Here is a 7601-nt window from a genome sequence, read left to right on the forward strand (position 1 = left end):
AAATTGTTGGCATTCGGTTAAACCGAATCGGGTGCGCCCATGATTGGGCTCGATCTGACGGTTATTATATTGTCTAATTGGATTAAGATTAATCTCGCTTTTAAATTGAAAAGCTAATTAGAGATACATTCTAACCATATTATGATAACAATTATAAACGAATTCGGTCTAATCTCTTATTTATATATTAGGATTTTGGAATCCCTTATAAATATACAGGTTATTCTCTTATAAAAACAGCAAGAAAAAATGCATAAATTCGTGAGTAATTTGTGAGCCGTCTTGTAAGAGAGAGAAACCACATCCTTTATTAACCTATTGTTCTAGAGGGTCTTGAACGATGGATTAGAGATTGTGCTCACTTGTAGTTTGATTACCGTAGGTTTGGAGCGTCAGAAGACTTTCGTAGACGATCCGAGGACATAAATCAACCTCTAAGATCCAGGCTCATCGCATTCTAGCGCGAGCCGCTTCCGTAAAAGGTACGAATGAATTCTTTCGCTGCATTCTACATTGGCATCATAGCCATATTAAGTTGATTTTGTGCCCTAGATTAATTTTATAACGAGGTTGCATGTGTAGAATTAAATCTATCTTTGTTTGAATTTTTTATTGCATGCTTGGGGTGTTAATGTCGGATTTTTTTAGGGTGGATATTCTTGCATGATCTTTACACATCTTGTAGCATCTTTTTTGTAAATTATCTCTAAAGTTTGATTTAGTTTGGTTTTATATTTTTATGAGAAAAATGAAATCCTAAAATAAAACTTTGCGAGTGGCTTGTTTGATGTATAATGCATATCCCATTGTGAAACTTGCATGATTTGGTAGAGCTTTTCATAGGCTTTCTATTGATATATTTCTTAATACAAGATTTAATACTTTACTTTTTAAAGTTATGATGTTTTAAAATTTATTCATCCTTAAAAAAAAGGAAACAGGTGTTTTTGAACTCCACGGGCCACGGGGAGCCATGTGGGTGCATGTGTTTGCAGGCTCAGTTGGGTTGGGTCCTTCTTTCACAAATTAAAAAAAGGAATGTAGATCCGCAACTGCGCGGGACCGCAAGCGGCGCGGACTTGCAGTCCATGCGGACTCGCAGGCTGCGTGGGGCCGGAGGCTGCGCTGGGCCGCAGCCTGCAAACGAGTAGGCCTGCAGGCAGCAGGAAGGCTTGCACTTTACTTCTTTTTTTTTTGTATGGTATTTTTTTTAAAAGGGTAAATAAATAATTTTTTATTTAAATTCTTTTTAAGTCATATAATGATATTTAATATGCCTAGATGATATATTTTGGATGCATTTACTAAAATTCTTTAATTTTATTTTGTGATATATGAGAATGCATTTAAAATATTATAATATATTTTTTTAATGCCTTTATGATATGTGGATGAAATTTTTTGGCATAATATAAATTTATATGCATGCTAAATCAAGTAGGAGTTTTATTTTGCTAGAATAAATTGTATATATTTTACTCCCAAATATTTTGTACATCTTAATTAAACAATTAAAAATTTAACGTAGAGTATGTGATGTGATTATGAGTATAGCAAAATTTTTCTTTATACGCCTATGATCTAATTTTTAGTTTATTTAATTAGTGATGCGATAAAATTGAGTATATATGTCGTGTGCGAATTTTTGAAATATCTTTTTCTACGCAATGTGTGAACATAGTGAGATTAAATGTTCTCCTAACAAGTTGTTACGGATTTGATCAAATGCGAGAAATTGGATGATGGCAATTATGATATTTGGCACCGTAAAATTCAATATGTTCTTGCTGAGCAAGAGCTCCTGAAAAACTTGAGTAATAAAATGGACCAACCCACAGAGAGCAACAGTGCTTCGGCTCGCCGAGATATGGAAGTCTATAATAATTGGCTTAAAAAATATCGCATTGCTCACATCACGTTGGTGAGCAGTATGCAGAATGATCTTTTGTGCAAATATGTGTAGTCCCTGACTGCGCATGACATGTTAGAGACTCTCAAAACTAAATTTGGTGCGACTTCAGCCACAAGGTTGGCGTAGTCTGACTATGTGGTTTGATAGTTATAAGAAACATGCCGATCAGATCATGAAACAGCATATGAGAATAATATCAAATATGATTCACGAGTTAAAGTCGGCTAGTGGCACATTGACTGTGAGCAGTAGATCCAAGCTATGATCCGCTCACTTCCCAATTCGCCGAAACATATATGAGTAAATTTGACACGTAATGAAAGTGTTAAAATTTTTGAGGATGCATGTAGCACGACATCTGGAGTTGGAGGAGCGCATTGAGGTTGTTAAAACTCCAGCTGGCAGATCTGCTGAGTCAAATTTTTGCAGAACATCTGGGTTCAAGCAAAAGAAAACTAGTGGGCCTCAAAACCATAACGGATGTGTGCCTAAAAATGCGAAGAATACTAAAAGACAGAGAAGCGAAAAAGGTGGCAAGAAAGACAAGTCAAAGATAACTTGTTTCAATTGTAACCAGCTGACACTTTGCTCGTGATTGCACTGAGCCGAAGAAGGTACCCATTTATCCTGATTCTCGCTCTTTTATTTCTTCTAACATGTTTATTATTCATCATTAATTAATTTTGACCCGTGACCTCTATGAAGTGCTATGAGCATAAAGTTTTGTTCACACGAATTTTGTTTTGTTTACAATATTGATTTATTATAAAGTTAATTTTTAAATATATTGTGTTTGTGATCAAATTAGAATATATAAAGTTTAAATTATGGTTGCGTTATTATATTTTAAATTATCGCATCTATATTCTTATATAAAAGCAGTCACGACAACCACTATTACTTAAACATCCTCATTTTTTCATTATTAACATGAACATGACTGAGGTGTTTCTTTGTTATGCTGCTGTCAGCTACCAGTGTTCTTAAACAGCAATTATGGTAGCCACCACCGCTGCGCGATAGCCATGGCTACTTTCCACAGCGTCTAGATAAAAAGAAAAAAAAAAGAAGCTTTGAGTGGAAAGCTTCTCAACTGCATCTTATGAGAAGTGCTTGTTAGAAAATTGCATACGGTAAAACGCAGCGGAAAAAGAAAATCAAACTTATTTGATTTAAAAAACTCAAGATCTAATCTCAAATACCACACAAATAGGATCCCTCATGTTGTTTAAGATTAAAGGAGAAAAGGAAGATCTATCTTCATCTTTGCACGGGTAGATCTACACCCCACTCTGATGATCGCAGATTGGTTCTCTTAAAGCCTCACAAGGGTCCAGCCTTTATAGGTATCCACACGAGATCGCCGATCTGATCGATATCCTTACCGGGGTGCTAGCTCACTTACAGATAACGTCCTTTTTGGTAGAGGATCTAAGAGAAGAAGACAGAACGAGAGAGATGACGGCTAAAATTTTTTGAAAACTCCCGCATATTATATGGAGAGATATAATCCTCTTTCTAATAATATAATAACCATTAAGGATAAGAATAAATCTAGATTTATCTTTATCCTTTCCTTAATTGGTTCAACTAATTAAATCCTAATTTAAATCGACTTGAACTCAATTCTAATTTGATCATATCAAATTAATAATGTAATATTTGCACATAAGTTCTCTCATAATTTACTAACTGTTAGTATGTCCGCTCTTGCAACATTTGCACTTTAATACCACTAATTTGTAACAATTATAGATTAGTCCAATTATCAACATATTGACAATTATGTCATCCGGTGATTCAAAAATTGTGATCTAGCTAGTTGATTAGTCGCAACCGCTTATGTGTGTCACTCCATAGGTTCTATTCTATTTGGTAGTGAGATATATTTTAATCACTATCAATGATATCACTGAAACTCCTTTCAGTGGGTTGGAACAATTCCAATTCAGCCTAATGAGAATTATTGATCATTCAGATAATTTTCATAAGTCTCACAATTCACCAGTGATGCCTAGCAGCATGTAGTGGCATTCCAGTAGAATAAAAATCTAAACTTCTTGGTGCAGTTACCATGTGATACAGTCATTCTATCATGAATTTCGACTAGACGGAGGTCATGAAGTAGCTCGTCAAACCCCATTGTCTGTCATATGTCAAATTTATTTGACTCGAGTTTCTAATATCGGAAACCCTTTTCCGCTATTAACTCTGTCATGTCCAATGTAATATATCGAATTTTGATATAAAAAAATAAAAATAAAAATAGTGTGAGATACTATTTTCATTGGATTTAGAGAAGTAAAATATAAGTCGGAAACGACTTGTGTTGAAATCGGAATGGAAACAGAAAGTCTAGAATTTTCTGTTAGAAACGGGGCTGATGTATACCGATTTTTAATATAAAAGTAAATATAAATAAAAATAGTGTGAGATACTATTTTTATTTGACTTAGAGAAGTAAACTATAAGTCGGAAACGACTTGTGTTGAAATCGAAATGAAAATAGAAGATTTAGAATTTTCTGTTAGAACCGGGGCTGATATTTTAGCGGAACATGCACAGTGTCAGAAAATTATGAAAACTTGAAAATATGTCGGGACTATTTTTATGAGACTAGATTTAAAATTTCATGTCAATCCGACACCCGGAAGGTGAAAAATAAAATCCGACTGCTATCTGCTAAAGATTATATTCGATAGAGTTTTCGGTGACCAAATATGGTCCAAACTGAAAAGTTAAGATATATTCCGTTTATTTAGCAAAAACCGAGCCTGACTGTCAAATTTGAGTGCAAACGGACATTCAGAAGGGCCGGCGAAAAGTATCTGTACCTAAACTGCTAAACTGAAAGTTGAATTGTGTTGAGGGGCTTTGTATAAAAGGGATTTCTCCCCTTTTCTTCTCCTCCACCAGCCAATGCACATACACACACCACGCACACACACACGCATGGTGAGGGAGAGAAAGCCTCCCTTTCTCTCTCTAGATATCCCTCTTTCTCTCTCTCAAGGAGGAAGGAAGGAGGAGAAATTAGTGGAGAAGAAGACCAAGAAGTGGATAATCATCATCTTCATCTTCTTCTTGGCCATTGGAGAAGCTTGTTGAGGTAAGCTTGAGCCCCTTTCATGGTAGATCTTTAGAGCTTTATTTATATGCTCTAAGAATGGGTTTTAGTAGAATCCTTAGATGCTAAATGGATGACTATTGCATGAATTAAGAGATTATACGATGATTTCTTACAATAGTGCATCTTAGGGCTCAAAAATGGGATTTTGCTTTGTGTTAGGGTTTGATCTAAATTAACCCTATACAAACCTAATTGCTAGGTATACGAACTCGTTGGCGAAGTCGGTTCGGCGATTCGTCGAGCCTATGCAAAGATATTGGCGAAAATGGCGTTTTGGCTTCGTTTAAGCCTGGAGGGCCAAGGCGGCATCAAAAAATCATGAAAATGGATCCGGAGCATCGTGGCATCAAGTTATAGACCTTAAATTTTCGAATAGTAGATTGGTGGCCGTTAGGTGGTCGAGTGCGAGTTCGGGCCGAACCGGATCATGTGTGTCGCGGGAGGCCGATTGCAAGTGATTACAAGCAATCGGAGAGCAATATTAGGTGGGTTGTGCTTCACCGAAGTGATTAGGTCACTTCCAAGCCAATGTAAAGTGTGAATGTTGTTGATGCATATGTAGTTGGTAGGTTGTATATGATAATAATGAATGCATAAATAGTATTATACTTGATGTTATAACCTACCATGAGATGCTACATAGATGCATGAGACGATAATAATGAATGCATAAATAGTATTATACTTGATGTCATAACCTACCATGAGATGCATGAGAAAGAGGCTATGTAAATGCATAAGATATATGCTAAGTGATTGAGTGAGGTAGATGCTAATTGTAAGTGCATAGGATGTGTGCTAATTGAATGTAAAAGACACATGCTTGTAATGAATGCATATGATAGATGTAAATGAATGCATAGAGTATATGCTAAGTAAATGCATGAGTTAAATGCTAGATGCATGTATAAGATGTATGCCAAATGAATACATAAGCTAGATGCACGAATTAGATGTTATGTAAATGCATAATTTAGATATGAATGCATGATTGAGATGCTAATAATGAATACATAAGAGCTAAATGCTAAATAAATGTATAAGATTAAGATGCTAATTATGAATGCATAGGCATGTGCGTGAGATGCTAAAGAATATATGCATGATTCATATTGCGAGATTATGCTAGAATGATATGAATGTTGAACTTAAGACGATGAACTCCAAGTATAGTAAAGAACTCAACAAGTGTGGCATGTCAAGTATGATTCCTAGGTATGGACAACTAGGAAAACAAGAACACGAGTGGCATTCAACCTAGTGTCGTGGAACATCGGTGAATTATGAGTGGCATTAAACCTAATGTATTAAACATAGGTTGAGAATTGAACCTAGAGTTAGGTAAACCTAGGTTATGAATATAGTGACATTGAACCTAGAGTCAAATGAATCTAGATAATAAAGAACAATGAACTTAGGGTTATAGAACCTAGGCTATGAGCATAGTGGCATTGGACCTAATGTTATTAAACTTAGGTTGGGAAATGGTTCGGACCTAGAAAGGTCGTCAGTATAGGGTATAAGACTAACCCTTGAGATGTCGAAGTGGATTCCGGAATCCCAGAACTTGTGGCATTAGTGAACACGGTATGCTCATGGTTGTGGATTGGATCATACTCACCTAAGTCCATACTTGAGGGCGGGCGCTCCCCCTCGAGCAATGAGCTCCGCAGTGATCATCACTGGGTTGGAGTTTCCCCAAAGGTTGAGCCTGTCGGGTCGTAGGAGTATCTCCTCGATTGATGAGCTCCAGAGTAGTAATTACTGGGTCGTAGTAGTTCTCCCCAGAGGACGGTCCTGTACGGGTTGTAGGAGTTTCTCCCCGATAGCAGGGATTTGAGTTGGTGAGTTTTGAGGCGAAACCTACGGGTTAGCCGAGAAGATTGGGTATTGATAGTGGCAAGTGCCATGCACCATGAGCAGTATATATGTTCGTCCATTGAGCTTGAGCGACTTGCGGTCCGGGGTTGACGGTATATCCTCACCCTGTAGTAAACCTATAGTCATGGTCCGGGTGTGCAGGTATTTTCCTCGCCCGTTGGTAGACCTATAGTCAAGAGGATTTAAGGCCGAGGTGCTGTGAGAGTTCTTTCACCTCGAGCCTAGCTTTACGCGGTATTCCGTAGTTGATTGACTTAAAACCGAATAGAGTGGCATAGTTAGCTAAGGTAAAAGTAACCTTAGGAAATAATGGCAAGTGAGCATAGTATGGCTAGTAACAAAGAATAAAGAACGGCTAATGCTAAAGAATAGCAAATAGTAAAGAATGGCTAAGAGTAAGGAACGGCTAATGCTAAAGAATAGCAAATAGTAAAGAATGGCTAAGAGTAAAGAACGGCTAATGCTAAAGAATTGCAAGTAGTAAAGAGTGCTTAGTAATAAAGAATGAATGGCAAATGATAAAGAATAGAATTAAGTGATCTACTTGCATGAGTTGTATGATTTGCATATTGTATATTGTGAGGCATGAACATGAAAAATGTTAGTTGCATAAATTTTATATATATATATATATATATATATATATATATATATATATATATATATATATATATATAT

The sequence above is a fragment of the Ananas comosus genome, linkage group 2 (assembly GCF_001540865.1).
Source record: "Ananas comosus cultivar F153 linkage group 2, ASM154086v1, whole genome shotgun sequence".
Lineage (NCBI taxonomy): Eukaryota > Viridiplantae > Streptophyta > Magnoliopsida > Poales > Bromeliaceae > Ananas > Ananas comosus.